Source organism: Platichthys flesus, chromosome 15 (assembly GCF_949316205.1).
Source record: "Platichthys flesus chromosome 15, fPlaFle2.1, whole genome shotgun sequence".
Taxonomy (NCBI): Eukaryota; Metazoa; Chordata; class Actinopteri; order Pleuronectiformes; family Pleuronectidae; genus Platichthys; species Platichthys flesus.
In genome coordinates this window covers 21,461,856-21,483,945 of record NC_084959.1, presented here as the reverse complement: position 1 = coordinate 21,483,945, position 22,090 = coordinate 21,461,856, and positions in this window count along the sequence as shown.

Below are 22,090 nucleotides of genomic sequence, written 5' to 3'. Positions count from 1 at the left end.
CCATACAGGATCCTCTGTATCTGTGATCTTTTCGCCAATGATAATGGGGAGAAGCCTCAGCAAAGACCAGTTTTCTGTTGCCTGGCCACCTTATTTCACACCCTTTTCTGAAACTTCAGCTGGTTTAGAGCTACCATCAGATCCCTGGTAACTAAACTGTTTGATCCTTCGATTAAGCTGTGAATATGTGAAGAATTTCTTCACCTTGACAAAATGGGTCAGGTAAATGGCAAGGTCCGATGCCACAACACCCTCAAAGAGATCATGGCCAATACAGGGTGGGAGGCCTGGCTGGCAGCGAATTAAAGATGGAGTTAAATTTCACAACTCTGACTAAACACGCATCATCATTTTTCAGTTCTTGAACAGTGTCATTGTACGGATTGGAGCATGGTGTTCCAAATTGTCTAGCTCACTTCTGGTTATGTGACAATATCGGCAGAAATGTTGAGATGTACTGACATTTTCTGTAAATCCACCTATGTTATGTGACCCCAAATTGTCACCGGCAATGCAAAAGACAGTTGCCTAAATAATGTTTCCAGAAATATTCTGTCCATTTGGCTCCAGTTGTGCAAGATCGGTTATCAATTGAGAGAATACTTTCTCGTGGCAAAAATATTTGAAATCAGCTTCTCGGTACAAAAGCAAAAGCGGCAAGTTGTCAACAGTGGATCGATGAAAAGGTTCAAAATAGAGTGAAGTAGAGTCCAAGCATCTTGTGTTTTTTCTTTGCCAAGCCGAGGGGATTTACCACCTCAAAAGCATCTTGATAAAGTATGACTTTTAAAGTGAGCCCTGACTCAGCGAAAAGAGGATTGGATTTAAATACCGATCCATCACACACATCATTTAAAATATGAGGTGTACTTTCATTCTGAGATGTAGAACCCTGTTCCAGCACATAGGTATGTTTTAGCAGAGTTGTCAATGTATGTTTTATGGGAACATACTGAGCATATTGGTCCCTTCTATTTTCATCAAACCCCCAAAAAATGGGTTGTGGATGCACATATGGAAAATTCTCCTCAAAATAACATTTTCTGTTGTACTCTGTGGAAAGGGAGGAGCTGCAGGAACCATGAATATCTACATCTTCTAGGGTCTTTAACACGTCTTCAATTTCAGTCTCAGATAGTTCAGAAGAGATGCTTTCAGTTGACTTTTCGTGTACTGCAGGCACATTCCATTAAGACTATTCATTTCTTCTACAATCACCTGTATTGTAGAGAAAGGGATAAGTTGTTTGGCCTGCTATTGGTTGGCTAACACAGTTTAGGTCAACTATTTCACAATCTCCCCTCAACTAAATAAAACATTGGTTCAACGACATGACCGTAATCTGTCTTTTTTTTTTTTTTTTTTCATCGCTCACTGAAAACAGTCCTTGCCTAGAGCAGTGATTCTCAAATGGGGGTACGCGTACCCCTGGGGGTACTTGAAGGTACTCCAGGGGGTACTTGAGATTTTTTTTAAATATATTTAAAATTAGCATCCATTCAAAAATCCTTGAAAAATTGTTATTTAACAAATATTCAATAAAATATAAGTGTAAGTTCATGAACTAAATTTTATATTCAGTAGGCTTTTCAATTTAATTATCCTAAAAAAACAGAGTCTCCCCCATACCGATGGTTTGACCCAACCTGGCACACGCCACCTGTCATCACCTGTCATCACCTGCCTTGAAAACTTCAACAATGGAGTCGAGTTGAAGTGCAGCAGCAATGCTGCTGAAACACGGAGGGACACGTACCAAAGATGGCGAAACCAGAGCAGAGAGCCTTCCCTAAACAACACCGTGAGAGCTAGTGCCTCTTCGGAGGCTCACTAAAATGGAAAAGTTTTCCGTTGTGAAGTTAATGATTCATAACAATAAGTCCGCGTCTCTACCGGTACCCTTTCAAAAATAAAAGCATGTAATACAAAAGCGGAAATGAAATTGTATGACCCTAAAGCGAGCAAATATGTCACAATAAAATAACAGAAAGACACTTCAATAATATTAACAATAACATAGATTGGGTTATTTACACTTTATGTTTTTTCTGTGGGGAGAGATTAGCCAGCAGTGGCATTAAGCCACCACATCTTCAGCGGTATCTCCAGACAAAACATGAAAGTCATGTTGGTAAGCCACCTGAGTTTTTTAAGAGGAAACTTTCTGAATTCAGGTCATCTCAAGACACGATGCGAAAAGCCTCCCCAAAGCAAACGGAAACAAGCTACCTGTCAGTATTCTTTTCGATCCTTAAAGAAGATATTTTAAGATGATGAATATTAAAAAAATATGTTTTGAGCTAATCTTTTATTTAAAACTAAGTTAATGATTAATTTTTTGGGAAGAAGTGTTTAGCTATAATTAAGTTCATGAGTTCAGTTTGAGAACATATCTTTATTATGATCCCAAAAAAGGTCACTTTAAGTTGATAATTATTTTGAGGTGCACAAATCTTTATTTATATTGAGATAATAATAAAAGTCTTTAGTTATTTTATATCTTTTTATTTCGTAATAGTTCAAGAGAGACCACTACAAATGAGCAATGTTATGGACATTGATGGAGTTTTAAATTTGAATGTGTCTAGTTACAAGGCTTAATAAATCACATTACATCTTTCTTTCAACCAAAAATGCTTTGCGCTGGTTAGGGGGTACTCGGCAGAATTTTTTCTTCGAAGGGGGTACTTCACTGAAAAAAGGTTGAGAACCACTGGCCTAGAGGATCCCTCGCCTTAAAGCCCAGGCAAAAGCTTTAAAAGTACAGCTGTCATTTGGGAGATGAAGGCAGGGTTTTCCTAGCCTGACGTTGTTAGACTCACAATTCTAGTCAGAATGTGAGTCTGAGACCGCTCCATTGGGCTGTGATTATGGGACGTGTTTCAACTGACCAGGAAATAAAATTCCTCTTCGCTCAATTGGATAGACCTACAACCAATCAGAGCCACGTAGTATGTGACGTATGTTAAGCAACGCATTGTGAGTTATTTACTACGCCGGGTTCACACCGGATGCTGAAGCGATGCCGAAGCGACGCTTCAGCGCAGCGCCAAGCCTTAAATAACAGCTGGCTCCCATCCACTCCCATGTTAAAACTTTGTGCTGGTCACACCGGAGGCTGAAGCACCGCGCTGCGCCAAGGCTGCCTCGCGCCGTGCAGCGATCCTTTCGGCGTCGAGTCTATTTTTTGCGCTTGACGCGAGTGTATCGCACCAGGAAACATTGAAAAACGATCTTAAACTATAGTGATGACATATTTTATATGATATAAATGATCAAATATGCATCCCATACTTTGAAGTCCCCTTCTGTTGTCCTGGAGTTTTAATTTGACCAATGACATTATTAAATGTCCCCCTCTGCCCATCCACTACAGCCACACAAGCAGTGATACAGATAAAAAGAGAGAGGGGGGGGGGACTACGTATTCTCCACATAGGCTTGAGTGGAGAATACGTAATTTACCCCCGACACCCGACATTTAACGGAGCAAACAGCGAAGTTCTTCAACATGGATGACATTAAATTAATAATTGAAGTGGAGATGTACAGTGAGTTGTATGATCCTCGGAACATGTTGTATAAAGACAACACCAAGAAAGACAAATGTTGGGACGCTGTTGCTTAATGTTGGAGCAACAAGTAAGTATATGCTTTTATACAACTGGATCAACGGGTGATATTATTAGCACTGCCCGGCGGTTCAGCGTCGCTTCAGTGTCCGGTGTGAACAGCCAAGCGCCGGCACGATAGGGATTAGCGCGGTGCTTTGGCGTCGCCTCCACGTTCTCTGTTCCTCTTTCAAAATGAATGCGCTGTGGATGTCTTCTAAAACAGACTCAATGGCAGCATCTACACATCTCAGCTCTCCAGCGGCAGGCATGTTTGTTGAAAACAAATTCAACCCAAGGGCACTTTGATGACGTGGTTGATTACGTTACCGTTGATCATCTGTCCATCATCGTATAAAGCCTGCCCTGACAATCTGATTGGCCCGGTCGGGCATAATTTCTCCTCAACGGAGCGACTCCAGAACGAACTTCCCGACCTCAAATGTTGTGGGCGGGGGCTAAATTCGTCTGGCATCCAGGCTAGAAAAATAATTCAGCATGAGCAACTTTTTTTTCCACATCCAATATTGGTGCAGGAGCAACAACATCCTGCTACAAACAAATGTAGCGCTGCAGCTAACGATTTTTTTTCATTGTCAATTCATCTTTTGATTATTTAAATGATTAATCTATTAGTTGTTAAACCGATTATTAATTTATCAAAATAGTTGACGATTAATTTAACCCTCTGGTTCTGTGTGTGGGTGCGTGTGTGTGGTCGTGCACATGCGCCAGCGCACACACGCACACAGTGCTGATCAAAGCCATAACGATAATCATAGCCCTTCTATTTAAAAGCCCATTAGAAAAAGCCTAGAAATATGCAGAGTAAAATTGAAAAGCTGAAACTACCAAAAAAAATTAAAAAAAGCATCAAAATCAGTTTTGTTGTTTGATTTTGAGGGGACAAAAATTCCCCTAAGGGTATAAGTTGATGCATTTTTTGCCCACAGTGTATTATTAACCTTTGAAAAATTTCAAAACCAAATTTTTGACAAGTCACATAAAATTAAGCTTCCTAGCCAAAAATTATGCCATTTCAAGTCATACAGTGAAAGTTATGGCCCAAAAACGAGTGAAAATGTTGTCATCATAGTTAGATAACATTTCAATTAAAAACATGCTAGCGGATTCTGTGCCTTTTGCCGACTGAGTAAACTCAGAGCCATGGTGGTAAATAAAGCTAATGCTACTTGCCTTGTAGCTTCGTCCTTCCTCCAGCTTCGACGTTAGCTGCTGTTCTCTAGAAATTTCTGTCGAACCAACTCAAATGTGAACCGCCGCGCGGTGGTTTTTTATCTTGTTCAGCATCACGTGAAAGACACATGTAAAGCTGTGGCCAAAAGTTTTGAGAATGACACAAGTATTGGTTTTCACAAAGTGTGCTGCTTCAGTGTTTTATATCTTTTTATCAGATGTTACTTTGGTATATTGAAGTATAATTACAAGCATTTCATAACTGTCATAGGATTTTATTGACAATTACATTAAGTTTATGCAAAGAGTCAATATTTGCAGTGTTGACCCTTCTTTTGCAAGATCTCTGCAATACACCCTGGCATGCTGTAAAATAACTTCTGGGCCACATCCTGACTGATGGCAGCTCATTCCTCATAATCAATGCTTTGACTTTGTCAGAATTTGTGGGTTTTTGTTTGTCCACCAGCCTCTTGAGGATTGACTACAAGTTCTCAATGGGATTAAGGTCTGGGGAGTTTCCTAGCCATGGTCCCTGAGCAACTTAGTTATCACTTTTGCTTTATGGCAAGGTGTTCCATCATGCTGGAAAAAAACATTGTTTGTCACAAAACTGTTCTTGGATGGTTGGGAGAAGTTGCTCTCGGAGGACGTTTTGCTACCATTCTTTTATCATGGAGGTGTTCTTAGGCAAAATTGTGAGTGAGTCCACTCCCTTGGCTGAGAAGCAACCCCACACATGATTGGTCTCAGGATGCTTTACTGTTGGCAATACACAGGACTTATGGTAACGCTCACCTGTTCTTCTCCAGACAAGCTTTTTTTCTAGATGCCCTAAAAAATCTGAAAGGGGATTCATCAGAAAAAATGACTTTACACCAGTCCTCATCAGTCCAATCCCAGTACCTTTGGCAGAATATCAGTCTGTCCCTGATGTTTTTCCTGGAGAGAAGTGGCTTCTTTGAGGCCCTTCTTGACACCAGGCCATCCTCCAAACGTCTTCGCCTCACTGTGCGTGCAGATGCACTCACACCTGCCTGCTGTCATTCCTGAGTAACCACTGCACTAGTGGAGCCCCGATCCTGCAGCTGAATCAACCCTAGGAGATGTTCCTGGCGTATTTTTTGTCCAAAACAATGATAACTGCAAGTGTTTCCTTGCAGGTAACCATGGTTAACAGAGGAAGAACAAAGATTTCAAGCACCACCCTCCTTTTAAAGCTTCCAGTCTGCTATTCTGTCTTAATCAGCATGACAGAGTGATCTCCACACTCGTCGACACTCTCACCTGTGTTAATAAGAGAATCACTGACATGATGTCAGCTGGTCCTTTTGTGGCAGGGCTGAAATGCAGTGGAAATGGCTTTTGGGGATGGGATAAAGTGCAGTTTTGTGGCAAAGTGGGACTTTGCAATTAATTGCAATTCATCTGATCACTCTTTATAGCATTCTGGAGTATATGCAAATTGCCATTATAAAAACTGAGGCAGCAGACTTTGTGAAAATGTATATTTGTGTCAATCTCAAAACTTTTGGCCACGGCTATACAGTGTCCCAACAGCCAATGGCATGTCTTCTTCTTCTTCTCGAACAGTTCTGTTGACCAACCCAAACGGGAACCGCGCTTTTCACAGCACGTGCTCCTATGCTATGTTGTCATGACGTTGTTTCCGGTTCAGGCCCCAGTGTGTGCTGTTTTTTTTTTTGGTGTGTGTGTACGTGTGTGTTTCTGCAGGGAGACATGGCAGCAGTAAAATGTCTCCTGATTAAACATGTTTTTTGTATTTGTTTTTGGAAATAAATAATACAGTGTGGCCCTGCAATGTTTCATACTTTCTATTACTTTTTATTTCTATGAATTATATTTTCACTGTTTACCTCTGAATTGCTGAAAAGCAATTAGACACAGATGATATTAATGCTCCGTCATTAAGATCTGTTCTGAATGACAGAATATAATGCTTTCAGGTGGTAGGTTGAGGAAACAGATGAAAAGCATGTGGTTTATGTGGTTTTATCCTGGTGTTGACTTCCTTCACTAACAGTTCCTTTCTTTGGTTTGTTTTATTGTGACAGATATTGAGATTTATTTGCCAATACAACAGCATTAACCTTCCTTGGAGACCATTGCTACATTTAAACTGCATTTCATATTAGCCTATAGCAGTTCTAGGCTGCTCACAAATGTTTATTTTCATTAACCACAGTCATTTCAGTAGCCAACATTCAAATCATTCATTTTCACATGATGCATACAGTTTCACTTGGCAATTAAGTTTTAACCTCAACATTAAGGTTAACATTTGCAGTACATATACACAGTACATTTATTGAAAGCATTTAATTGCAGCTCACTTGGTAGTGCTGATGGCCCATAAGCAGAGGCTATATAGTCCTTGCTGCAGCTGCCCTAACTTCAAGTCCAACTCTTTGCTCTGCATATTATTCACCCTCTCAAGCTTTCCCCTTTCCCTATGTCTCTCCAGATGTCCTTTCAAAATAAATGTTAATATAATGATAATGAATGTTACCATCTAGGGAATTACAGTAATTGTTGTTATTTTCAATGAAAATATTAGTCAGTTAACAAAGAAATTCTAGTAAAATTGCAAATTAAATAGTTATTTTACTATTAATTTCTCAGTAATTTAAAATGATTTCTTGTTTTTTATTATAGTTTTAAAGTTGAATTTAACAGTTTACTCCCTTAAATCACAGGCAAATATTTGTGAAATTACGATACATTTGTGAACGTATTTTAACAATAAATATGTGTCTTTCAATTGTTACAGTAATTTCATGTTATTTTACATTTGACATGTAAAATCAGTCTATTTTTACAGTAAATGTAATGGTTTAAAAAATCTGTAAAATAAAAAGTAAAGTTATGATATATTACGTTTTTTTTTACTGTGTAGGATCCTGTTTGTGGAATTCAGCTCTGCCTTCAACACAATCATCCCGAATCTGCTACAGGAGAAGCTATCCCAGCTGAGTGTGCCTGACTCCACCTGCAGGTGGATCACAGACTTCCTGTCTGACAGGAGGCAACGCAAGCATGTATCTGAATTCAGATCCATTAGCACCGGTTCCCCTCAAGGCTGTGTTCTTTCCCCTCTTCTCTTCTCCCTGTATACCAACAGCTGCATCTCCAGTCACCAGTCCGTAACTCCTTAATTTTCGCGGATGACACCAGCCTCATTGGTCTCATCTCTGGTGGGGATGAGTCCGCCTACAGGTGGGAGATTGACCATCTGGGGCCGGTATTTCAAAATGATCCGACAGGATTAATCCACCTGGATTGGATTAAATCCTGATCAGATCCTAAAAACGGGTATTTCAAAGCAAATCTGATCCTGAAGATTCAGATTCAGATTTGGCAATCCAATCCTGCCTTTGATCCGGATTAAAAGCTGCTGTTGAGTATTTCCCTGTTTGGGGGTTTTTCGCCTCAGAATGGTCCTTCGTAGCCTTTTGCTTTAAGTTTTTCCACCTAAGCCGAACCTGCTCAACACTCCGCCGTTGGCCACTACCAGTGGCATTAATTTGCCTTGTTATGTCGGCCCATATTTTAGTTTTTACTTTTGAGGACAGAGAACTCTGTCCAGGACCACTAAAACCTCCAAAAAGGGCCTGGTAATTGGCACGAACACCCTCCAAAAGGGCCGTTGTCTCTGCTGTTGTGAAATTACTTCCTTTAATCTTCTCGATGTTGTCTGAGAAAGCCCTATCACTAAGGAAGGCCTTAAATACCATAAAGCTAAATTGAAAGCAGGTGAGAAAGAACAGGTCACAGACTTTAAAACTGGGCTCGTTAGGTCAATGACCTTTGCTTCTGCAACATGACATCCATAGTACATGTCAGAGACGATACAAGCCTCGTCAGTATGTCCAACGAGGTAATTTCATTGAGCAGTACTCAAATGATGAGCTTTATGCACGGTTTAGATTTCGAAGAGAAGATATTTTGTATATATGTGAAATTCTTCGCCCACATCTTCAACGTCCTACAAGAAGGAGTCATGCCTTAACTGTGGAGGAGCAGGTGCTTATTGCCCTACGTTTCTTTGCCTGTGGATCCTTCTATGAAGTCATTGCAGATGGCCTGGCTGTGACAAAGTCTACAGTGGGACACGTCATGCATTCAGTGGCAGCAGCCCTGGCTGGTCTAATTCACCAGTATGTGAGATTTCCAGATACTGAGGAAGAAATAACACAAACCAAGAGAAAATTCTTCTCAATTGCCAGGATGCCTAACACTATTGGTGCCATTGACTGCACCCACATACACATTCAGGCACCCCATGAAAGAGAATGGGAATTTGTCAACAGAAAGGGACGGCATAGTATCAACGTGCAGCTCATAGGGAATGCTGACCTTAAAATAACCAACTGTGTTGTGAGATGGCCTGGTTCTGTACATGATGCACGGATTCTAAGAGAAAGTCATCTCTACAGAAGACTGCAACAAACTGCGCCGGATGGTATCCTCCTGGGTGACAGTGGCTACCCACTTCTACGGTGGCTTATGACCCCCTTTGCTACTGTCACATGTGACCCACAGCAGAGGTATAACAATGCACACAGCGCAACAAGGGGAACAATTGAGCGTATCAATGGTGTTTTAAAACGCAGATTTGCCTGCCTGAACTATCTTCGTGTGGAGCCGAAGCAGGCCTGCAATATAATATCTGCCTGCATTGTTCTTCATAACATTGCCCAATTGAGAAGAGTTCCTCTGAATGAAGACATCCTGGACAGACCACCACTTGAGGCAGAAGTACCACAGCTGCAGCCACCACCACCACCACCACCACATCAAGCAGATGAACCAGCAGGAAGAGCAGTTCGAAATGCCATGGTTAATTTGTATTTCTCTTGATCCTCATTGATAAGGTCTGGTGCTTTTGTTTAACAAAACTTTGATTTGTATGTTTAAGTTTGAATATGAATGCCTTATTTAAGTAACAGTTTTTTTTGTTAAGTTACCCACTGATAAAGGCCTCCACTGAAACTCTGTCAAATGTTTTTATTCACATGCATTCAGCACACACACTTAATTTTCATAGCCAAAGCTCAAAAAGTAATGCCATTTGGAGCAAGTCTGTGCAAGTCTCTTCCCACAGACATCTGTAAAGAAAATCTAATATTAAGATTTTAGGGCTGTCCCCTTTGTTAACAACTGTTTCTTAAAAGATATGTACAACACATTTTAAAATCTACACACAATGCCTTGCGAGTGAATGCATTCAAATGGACTGTGGACCGCGACATACAGACGCTAGCCTATTTACTAGCTTGTTAGCTCCTTAACACAGGAGTCAATGGAGCAGCGTTAGCTCGCATTAGCGCGAACTCTGCTTAATTCGAGATCGCCGAGCTCTTCTTTCAACTTTGTGCTGATTTACATAATTGGTTAACTCAATATAATGATTGCCTTTCATCTAGTCTGAGGACGCATCAACACTGGCTAAGATTATACTTTAATTCAGAGACAATAGTTGAGCTAGCTTCTACTTTTTCTGTAAAATGTTGGCTCCATTTCCTGTTTCCTGTCTGTGATCCAGGGGGCGGGACGGATTTTGACATCCCAATCTGCCGGTATCAGGATCACTCTGATCCAATCCAGCAAAGTTTTGAAATACCGGGATAGATCAGGTTGATCCGTGGCTGAGGACAGGGGGATTTGGTTATCCGGATCATTCTGATCTGGATTACAAGTTTTGAAATACCGGCCCCTGGTGACCTGGTGTGATCAGAACAACCTAGATCTCAATGCTCTGCAAACAGTGGAGATGGTTGTGGACTTCAGATGGAACCCAGCCCCACACACCCCCATCACCCTGAGAGACGCCCCAGTCGTCATGCGGAGTCCTTCCGCTTCCTGGGCACCGTCATCTCCCAGGACCTCAAATGGGAGCTGAGCATCAGCTCCTTCACCAAAATAGGTCAACAGAGGATGTAGTTCCTGCGGCAGCTGAAGAAATTCAACCTGCCAAAGACAATGATGGTGCACTTCTACACCTGCATCATCGAGTCCATCCTCACCTCCTCCATCACCATCTGGTTCGCTGCTGCCAGCGCAAACGACAAAAGGAGGCTGCAGCGTATCATCAGTTCTGCTGAGAAGGTGATCGGCTGCAATCTGCCATCTCTACAGGACCCGTTTGCCTCTAGGACCCTGAAGCGTGCAGGTAAGATTGTGGCTGATCCTTCCCACCCAAGTCACAAACACTTTGAGGTTCTACCCTCGGGCAGGAGGCTGCCGTCCATCAGGACCAAAATCTCCCGCCACAAGACTGTGGTGTCCTGTCATTTTAGTTTGTTAATTTCAGTCATCAGTGTGTTTTCTATTTCCTGTTTTATTTTGTAGCCTGGCTGTCACTGTCTTGTTTCAGCTTCTCGGTGTCTCACTTCCTGTCTTTGATTGTGATCTCCAATCCTCATGTGTTTCACCTGCTCCGCGCCGGAGGCTCTCGGCTGACGTCCCCTGTGTTTCGGCGTCGGAGATCCTCGCGGTGCCAGCTCAGCACCCAGCTTGGAAGGGCGGTCCGGAGCCCAGCACGGGGGCTCTACGGGCAGGTGGCCTGAAGACCAGTTGAGGGGGGGGTACTGTGGTGTCCTGTCATTTTAGTTTGTTAATTTCAGTCATCAGTGTGTTTTCTATTTCCTGTTTTATTTTGTAGCCTGGCCGTCACTGTCTTGTTTCAGCTTCTCTGTGTCTCACTTCCTGTCTTTGATTGTGATCTCCAATCCTCATGTGTTTCACCTGTGCGTAATTGCCCCTGCCTTCCTTCTGTGTATTTAAGCCTCTGTTTTCCCTAGTTGTTTCTCCTACTCGTGTCCACACGTCGGGCGATATGGTTTGTCTCTTCCTGCTGTCTCGACCAGCTTCTCCTGCTTCCTCGTTCCTTGTTCTCCGTGCGCCTTGTCGCCAGTGTTACTTGTGATAGTGTTCTTGTTTTGTTTTTGTCTTGTTTAAAGACCTTTTTCTATATTAAATCCCCTTTTTGTTATAACCTCTGCATTCTGGGTCCATCTCCTCCTTCAAACCGTAACAAAGACCAGCTTCTTCCCGGCTGCAGGGGAAGAAGGCCCGGGACCCCCACCTGACTCTGACTTTTATTCCGCCCACACACCTCAAGGATGTGTTGAATTAACACATTACATTATATTGTATTATACTGCATTACATTGCACATTGCAATTTGACACTGTTCACTGTTTTGCATTTCACTTTTTTTTCACTTTTTATATATTTTATCGTTTATATATTTTTATTTAGATATGTTATGTTTAAATAAATGTTACTTTGTAGAAATATTAGAAAAAGTTGGTAAATAGTGAGTAAATATATATATATATTTGTTTTTATTGCTTTTCTTAGGTGTGTTGTATTTATTGTGTTTTTATGTTTCTATGTTCATTGTATGCACCAATGACCAGAGCAAATTCCTGGTAGGAATTCTACCACCGACTTCCTGCCATAAGCTGAGATATGGTTTGCACTTTATCTTTACTATTATTTATGTGATTTTATTATGTATCATTTGAGCTGGGACCACTAAACTAGGACTGCGAAATTCCATGTGTGATAGACTACACTCATGCCTTTCCCTTAAAACACAAATTGGAGACCCTGTTCAGACCTGGTATGAACATCCTTCCTGATTGACTCAATCAGAAGTTCAGGTCTGAACACATCAAAATGACTTTTCTTCAATGCATGTGGCCACATTATTTTCGTTGTGTGGACACAAATGCATCCTGGGACATATATGAAGGACCGCCCACTCAGTTGATGTATCCGGCCTGCTACAATTTCAGTATGAATCAAGTGCATTTTTACTCTTCTCAGTGACCATACATTGATTTGTTTGTGGCTACATCAACACTAATGACCACACGATGACCGATACTTTTCCTAAATTGGTCAAATCTTTCTTAGACAGCTGCACGAGATTCCTTCAGCACCTGGACTCGTCTCCCTCTCTCTTGCTCGTGCCAACACACAAACATTGTCGTCAAACCCATCTGTAAACTCCGACGAGTAAGAACAACTACATGAAGTATTAAGTATGATATTATACATATAAATGTGGGAAGTGACATCTGATCACAAGTCACACATTCAGGACTCATAAATACAAGGTGTGAACCGACGAACTATTCACTTCTGTTATGATCTCTCAGGACGCAGCTGCTCAAAAGAAAGTTTACTTGTAGCTCTTCAAGAAACAAACTATTCTTTTATATGTACAAAACGTTATCAGTGTTATGGAATGCATGAAAACTTTAACTTGTTCCATTAACAAATTAACACATGTTTTCAAATTAAGAGTCCATATTTAGTGCACACATAAAACCAGCATGCATATTGGAGTCACAACATAAAACAGTAACATATGAAGGTTTGCTACATAAGAAATAGCTCTGAAAAGCTCTGAGGTTCATGAAAAAAATAACACGTTCTTCTTTTCGCCGGCACATCCTGGGCTCGGCAACACTTGTTGTAGAGTCGCTGAACAAGAAGCTGATCTCAGCAAAACAAGGAGTGACATCAACATTTCAATTGATCATTGATAAAAACGGTGTGTAATTGTTTGCTAGGCCTGTCATCACTTTAGGATAAATTAACCCTTGTGTTGTCCCTGCTTCCCCATGCTGTTGGCTGTGAGCGTTTGGGTACTGATTTAACTAACCACACACTAATACACACACACAGTTACACACGCACACACACATTTTCCGGTGTAGACTTGGATCTTACAAGCGTAGCTGGAGATGGCGTCGCACGCCACCCACGACTTCATCCCGTATTTCGCTGGCTTGCTGGGCATGTACTGTCGGAAAGGGCACCGGCCTGGCATGTGTGTGTGTGTGTGTGTGTTTGTGTGTGTGTGAGGGGGGGAGAAGAGAGGAGAGGAGACAAGACGTGAATGTCGATAGGGAAGAAGAAAAGGAGAAGAAGAAAGCTTGGAGTCGCTAGGTGCATAGCGACGGACAACCGACGAGATATATCCAGCCGCTGGCTATCCACGGCCACGTAACATAAAGCAACAACACCAACAACAACAACAACAAAGAAAAAAAGAAATATAAAGAAAAGAATAACCTCTGAACAGAACCAGGTACTCTTCCACGGTCACTTCGGGTTGTAGAGGAGCGGCAGCCGCGTCGCCCAAGTGTCCCAGACCTCTCGAACTGCCGCCAATTTGTCAGAGACGCGTCTCGTCTCGCGGTCGTCGAAGCGCAGCTTTCTGGAGTACGTGTGAAAGACCTTGAGGGGCTTCGTGGCGCGGGAGCTTTGATCAGTGTGACACTGTGTTAAACAACATTTCTGTCAGACAACTCACGTTCGATCATGTAATATATTTATTACAACAAATTTAGTGTTTGGCGTCTAGGCTCCAACTTAATCTCTCCCCCATATGATTACACAGGAATGATGGGAGTGATGAGCAAATACTTGTAACCCCCCATTGGAGCCTACAGGTGGATGCTGGGGTGGTGGAGGGACTGAAGCAACAGGTAGCAATACTGCAGCAGCAGTGCGAGCAAGAGGGGTTGATGGGAAATGTCTCTCTGGTTAAATAGACCACCTGATAAGGTAGGTGTGTATGATGGTTGTGGAGATTGAGGTATGTCACATGATGTATGTCATGATTGGCAGTTCGAGTTGCCTGCAGCTCGAGTTGCCTGCCAGAACTAGCTCGCAGGCGTCGCCATATTTAGTGCATTTTGAGGACAAAGTGAAATGAGAAAAGTCTCAGAGAATATTTGTTAGTTAATAGATCTCCCAGTGCGAGTTTAATATATTTATTCTCAGTATCGATGCAAAAGAAATGAACAATCCATTCATTGGTTATAGCTAGGGGTGCAACAATTAATCAACGTCGTTGACAAAAATCGATGACAAAAATTGTTGCTGAGGAATTTACTTGTCGATGATTCGTTAGTTACATCATAGATGCTGATGGAAGTAGCTGAGGAGTGAGCCATCTCGCTTCCTTTCTATCTCTGAAATTCGCACAAGTGCAATAGCAACAAAACATGGACCAATGGCAGTGTCTGTTGCTACAGCGTACCAGAAAGGCAAAAGTTTGTTAGAACTTCACCCTCAACATAGCCCGAAAAAAACTACCTGCAATATTTGTACGGCGGACCTGCTCTCCTTGAAAGCAGGACACAAGCATTTGAGGAGGAGGCACGTTTGAAATTGTAACGTAGACGATGCGGACTCGCCTCGGTGAGATGTTATATATAAACGTATATAACTGTATATACCTGTGTGCAGGATTTTAGAATCCATTACAAAAATGTATTGTTTAAAATTTTTTTAACGAGTTTAAAAGCTTAATTTTATCCTATTGCCTGACAAATGTATTTTTAATCAAAATTACGCAGTTCCGAAGAAGACTGTAGTTTTGTTTGTTGATGTGTTTTTTGCTGATACTTTCCTTGGCCTGGTCTTGGTTAACAGGAAAAACTAACTTGATTTTAAATTTATTTTATAATTATTAGCACTTTACCTGTCTTTCATTTTAAATTGACAAAAACTTGATTTTACTTTGCTTTTGTGTCAACAGTACCCTTACATGCAGCAAAGTTTATTGAAAGTTTTTTTTTTTTTTTTGAATGAAGTATCTATCTTTATTGTCTTTATTTTCAGTCATCACATGCCTCAAACAACCTCAAGCTAAATTTAAAAGCTGTTGGCTAAATAAGCGCAATTATAAATTTGTGTCATTCATAATCAGATTAGTCGATTAATCGATTATTCATCGACTTTCAGAATAGTTGTTAGTTGCAGCCCTAGTTGTAACATTCAATGGCCTGGCTGTGGGTAAGGGGATAGAGCGCTTGTTCTGTAACTAGAAGGTTTGTGGATCCCTCTCAGTCTTAACCATCTGCATGCCGAAGTGTCATTGAGCAAGATGCTGGACCCGAAATTACCCCTTTTAGAGAAATAATGCTGTCTGTATATATGTGACTGCATGTCTGAATTGGTAAATGGCAAAAAAACTGTAGTGTAAAGTGCTTTAAGCTGTCATCAAGCCTAGAAAAATACTATTAATACGACCATTGAGAGAGAACCTAGAGAAAAGCGACACCATGTTACATTCATGGTGTCAGAATTTTATTTGGAAACATAGATTCTATAATCCAACACTAATATATATTGAGTGAGAACCTCTGTGCAAGGAGAACATTTCTTGATAAGACATCTATGTTTTAGAAGACTGGTGGGAAGGCTGGAAGTGGTGTCAAGACAAACACCAAACCTGTTGTCAGCAGGGCTCCTCTTTTTTTGTCCCTTGATAAATAGTTGGATTGACTGGAGGCAGAGCGCATGTTACTGATAGAGGAACATGTGACAGAGGCAATAAGTGCTGCGTGTGTCTGAAGGTAGAGCTTAATCCACAAGGCTAACAGCTGCCTGATATGGAAGACTTGTCGCACAATGAAAATGTGGGCTTCAATCCAAACACAAGGATAGTACACTTTTGGTGTTCTGCTTCTTATGTTGGCTCGAACTGCCTGCATCCCTCAGGGTTTGAATAGTGTCAGTAAATCTGTTAAAGTGTGAGAACTGAGGGAGAGGGGGCTCACAGTTTTTTGGGATGTAAACCGCAAGTTCTCTAAAATATAGTAACACCTTTTATGTCTTTGGTAAGAAGCGACTACATTCACTTTTTAAATCATACCATCACATTCCCCTTTGCATTCTTACTGTACATTTTAACACAGGCTCTATACCTACAGCATCGCTGAAGCCTTTAATGACCATTTATTCCATTGATGCACTGAGGAATGTGCTTTGAATTTATAGATAGTACATCAATCAGGACACATGAATACATACCTCAGACTAGCGGTTTGTCTACCCTTTTCAAATAAACACATACACACACCTACATAAGCACACACACAAACACACATCTCAAGGGTGTGATGGGTCAGGAGTGTTGACAGATGAGATAGATGCAGATGGGCCAACACTTGGCACATTTATATCGGTCTTACCCTTGCTCCCTCCTTCCATTTCTCCCTCTCTTAATCAAGTCATCAGTCAACATGAAGCTTTCACTCTGCAGCATCACATAGACAGCCCTGATAATTATTGTATGGAGCCAATACACACTCCAGCACTACATGTGCCCCCTTCCAGTCAGCACTGGAGCCAAACTGATTTCTGAAGCCCATTCAATTTCAACCTCACCAGCAGAGCCCAGTGTGCCCATAAAACCCCCACCACATCACCTGCTCCAACTGTAGATGAACCTGTCTGAGAGCATCTCATATAAGTCTTCCTCATGTTGAGTGTTGAAAAATAAACTGTACAATGTGAAAATCAAAACTTGTAAATCACCCCTTCTTGTAAAAAAGGAAAACTTCTATAAGGCACAAACTGAGCTTCTTTTATGTACAGATTATTCCAGGGGAGTTGGTCATTGTGTCATTGAGTTTGGAAGTGCAAGGAATAGATACTTTTAGAGGATGGGTCTATTACTGCACCTTTACTCTGGTGATTGTTTGTGGTGTTTCAATCGCGATTTAACAGAACTTTGTCACTTCCCTTTGAATGAATCTGCACTGTCTGTGACACCAGATTGTTGTCAGAAGCAGCATTACTGGATACTATCAAACTATCAAATTTTCCATTATAGTTTTGTATCCTCATTTGTATCTTCTGTATTTGAAATCACAGTGTATCAAATAAATACAGATTATTTCAAACATGGTTGAGGACACACTTATGTACTTCAGTCATTGAACAGAAGTCATCCAATAGCAGTTTTCACAATTTCACACTCAATAGCATGTGTGAAGATTAACCATATTACATTTTGTATTCCTGCCATTAGTTACCACTTGTGTGACTTATGGTCTTTTGTAATATCAAGAGCAAGTAAATGGAAGCCAGGATGCCCAAAGGACCGGTTGTGTTGGGGATGAACTACAGCATTTGATACAACATCTTGTCCAGTGGTATCAGTAAGCTAAAGTGTTTAAAATCTTCCCACGTGTCATAGTGAGGCAGACGACGCAAAAGTCATTGCAAGCACATGTGCAAATCATGATTAATTGCTCTCCTTTGATATTATCTGTTTCCCATTATTTATACATATATATATATATATATATATGGAGATCTTATAATTGCACATATTCTACTTCGTTGTCAGAACCTGCCACCCACAGTGCAACTCAACCACTGACAGTTCAGTCTGAGTTTTGGGTGTGTTATCCTAATCGCAGCAAATGTAGCCTGGAGCCTTTAGCCTCAAGCAAAGATGAGGAGCGGACCACAGAGGTCTGCTTAATTCACGTCTGACGAACTCGACAGCAGATATATATGTTATTTCATTTTCAGACTGTCATTGTTGCTGATTTAAGTGGCATCACTCAAGGCAGCTCATCAATCTGAAACTTCTCCCTCTAGAGACTCAAAAGGGTTTACACAATTTATTTTCCACATTCGCAGTAGTACTGGTCAGAACTTGGAAACACTTTGTTGGAACAGGGATTATTTACAGCTGTACCACTCATGCAAATGAGTGTAGGCCTCTGACACTCACTTGCCATCACACTCAACAGCTCATGGAGATCTGAACTATGAAGCGAGTTCAACATATCCCTGGATCTCTTTCCGAAATCCAGCTTAAGTTAAGCTAACAATCACAGTCAGGGTAAGCGGACACACAAAGCCGCTTATCAGCTCGTTAAGTCGACCCAGGGTTTCCTCATTAAGATCTTATGAATGCACATGAAAGGGATGTGTTAACTGCTGCATATTACCAATCACAGGCATTGACAAGTGTACTGAGAGCAGAGCATCATCTATCACAATGAGGTTCAAAATGTTATATTAGATAATATGAGGAGAACAAACATATTATCCAGAGTAAAAAAAACTCAGTAAGAGCTGCTGGGTTGATAAAATGACGTGTGGGAACACGGTAAATAACTCTCTGCCACAAGATATGAAACGTTTCTTTACTAACAAGACCTGTGGAACTGAAGTGAAGAAGACTCTTGATGAGAGATGAACTAAGTAAGTAAGTAACTTAATATTAAGCTAGCATGTTGATTTACCCTGATAACAAGTGAACAAGCATCTTAGGACAGGAAACCCTGAATTTAACCTCCCTAAGAATGGTGGCGGCCTTTTACATGCTCAAGAGATGTAGCAATTCCTCCAGCCATCTATCTCTGGAGAAACACAAGGGCCTTCTAACCTTCCAGTTCATCAAAAATCAAGAGATTGTCTGCAAGATATACAAGAGCTATCATTCTTTTGTTTTCCACAAGGAATATTTTCAGAGGGAGCCCCCAACAGCCATGTCTGTCGAACTGGAAATCCACTCTGGCCACTCTGACTTTTAAGGCTAGACTGATAACCATAGCTCCTCTCGCAGGCTTTTGACTGCCTTTGACTAAGGTCTTATTTACTTATTTGTGTTAAACCTGTTTAGCCTATTACTATGTCAATGGGTTTGATTTGTGAATTCATCTTAAGTGTTTATTAGGTGACTTTTACTATTCTTTCATTTAGTTTTCATCTCCTCTTATTCTTTAGGATTAGGTGGCAGAGGGTGGTAGAGTGGTCGTCCTCCAGCCAGAAGGTCGGCAGCTATAATCGCACCCCATGCTGAAATGCCCTCAGGCTAAACCCCTCATAGATGTTGAATGCACTAATTGGAAGTCGCTTTGGATGAAAGCAGCTAATTGCTGATTATTTGTAAAGTAATATACTAGACTCTGACCTACAAATCTGAGTCAAGGTCCATCAACCTACACCAAACTAAATATTTCATGGTGTTTTCTGATCTTTTGACGTTGTGCATAGCCTCAGGAGAGACAACGCATGATTCCATTAATAGTAAGTAATTATGGTGGTAGAGACTGAGCAGTGTGTGTGGTGCATGGAAAAAGTCTGAGATTAAATGTGAATAACTAATAGAAATAAACTGCATTACTCTTGCAAGGAAGCTCATTGACCTGTGTGTTGGCAGGAACTATCAAGAAGCTCAAAACAGATTTCCAGGGGACAGATAGATCAGAGTAACTGTTTTCTAGCCATAATCATCAGACGAATAGAAGTAGGATGGAGATAGATTTGATGTTTTCTTTATTTAGCTTAAACTGCATTTAAATAAAAATGAATTAGGCTGTAGAGCAATCATCCTTCCAACCAGAATTCAAAGTACTAAAAAGCAGCAGTATCATGCAGACAGCAATCAACATCAGTACCACAGCTGCTTAGGTCCGAGTGTGCAGCTTGTCTCAGCACCTGCAATTGAAATGTGATGCCAGCTCTCCTCTCAAACAGCCAGCCTATTATTCTGGTACGTGGAGTGTAAATAACAAAATGAATAACTGAGCTGAACTGATACACCAGTTGTTGCACAGTGCTCTGCAGAGGCGGAGAGAGGAGATACGTTTTCACCTTTCGGGACATTATCCGTGTCAAGAGATGACAGCACTGACTGAAACACAATGTCAGCTCCTTCTCCTTCTTTTCCCTGCGCGTCATCCCACATCTGTTCCTGCCGACAGCTGTACTTGACACTGACACCTGAGGTAAGAAGCCTGTCAGTGCTATGATTCAGAGTGCATTGGAGTCAGACTGGAGGTCACACCTGCCCCGATGCTCTCTAAAGGCAGTTTGAATTACCCAAACGTGCTTCCTGCTGAAGTCGATTATAGCAGTTCTGCTATTCAGTGAATGTGTGTAAAACATTACAAATTATAACCATAATGCTTATTAACCTAGATTACTTTAGTCGTAGTGAACTCACATTGGGTTCGACCCTTTCTCCACGTGAAAAATGCTGCATAAAATAATTTTTCAGATTTCAGATTTTCAAGTTCGCGTCTGTCGCACGTTAAAAATATCCTCAACAAGCCCACACGCTTGTGTTGAATTCTGCAGAGGATCATCTGCTATAACACTGGCTCAGAGTTTTTATAAGGGGGCTGACCAAAGCAGCTACGAAGAAAGGCTGTAGTCTCCCACTCTGACATTTCCATTCTCACATAATTCAAATTCAAAACAACTTTATTTGTGCCAAGAGGGCAATTCTAAATATTCATAAAACCCTCTGGAGAATATCAGGATATACAGTGCCTTGCATAAGTAATCACCCCCCTTGGACTTTTACCCATTATGTACTGTTACTAACTGGAATTCAAATAGACTTAAATAAACTTTTTCCCGTTTGATCAACAAAACATGCATAGTACTTTGGAGGTGCAAAATAAATTTTATTGTGACACAAACAATAATGAGAACAAAAAAGTTGACATCTGTTGGGTGCATAAGTATTCACCCCCCTGTGTCAATACTTGGTAGAACCCCCTTTCGCTGCAATTACAGCTGCAAGTCTTTTGGGGTATGGCTCTACCAGCTTTGCACATCTAGAGATGGAAAGGTTTGTCCATTCTTCTTGGCAAAAAAGATGAAGCTCAGTCAGATTGGATGGAGACCGTCTGTGAACCGCAATCTTCAAGTCTTGCCATAGATTCTCTATTGGATTGAGGTCTGGGCTTTGACTGGGCCATTTTAAGACATTAACATTCTTTAATCCAAACCATTCCTTTGTAGCTCAAGGCTGTATGTTTAGGGTCATTGTCCTGCTGGAAGATGAACCTCCGCCCCAGTCTCAAGGCTTTTGCAGACTGCATCAGATTTTCTTCAAGGATTTCCCTGTATTTGGCTCCATCCATCTTTCCCTCTATTCTGACCAGTTTCCCTGTACCTGCTGAAGAGAAGCATCCCCACAGCATGATGCTACCACCACCATGTTTCACTGTTGGGATGGTGTGCTCAGGGTGATGGGCAGTGTTGGGTTTCGCCACACATAGCGTTTTGCATTGAGGCCAAGAAGTTCAATTTTGGTCTCATCTGACCAGAGCACCTTCTTCCACATGTTTGCTGTGTCTCCCACATGGCTTCTGGCAAACTCCAAACGAGATTTTTTATGGATCCCTTTCAACAATGGCTTTCTTCTTGCCACTCTTCCATAAAGGCCAGATTTGTGGAGTAGACGACTAATAGTTGTCCTGTGGACAGATTCTCCCACCTCAGCTGTGGATCTCTGCAACTCCTCCAGAGTAACCATGGGGCTCCTGGTTGCTTCTCTGATTAATTTTCTCCTCTTCAGTTTGGGTGGACGGCCTCCTCTTGGTAGGTTTGCTGTTGTGCCATATTCTTTCCATTTTCTTATGATGGATTTTATGGTGCTCAGAGAGATGTTCAAAGCGCTGGATATTTTT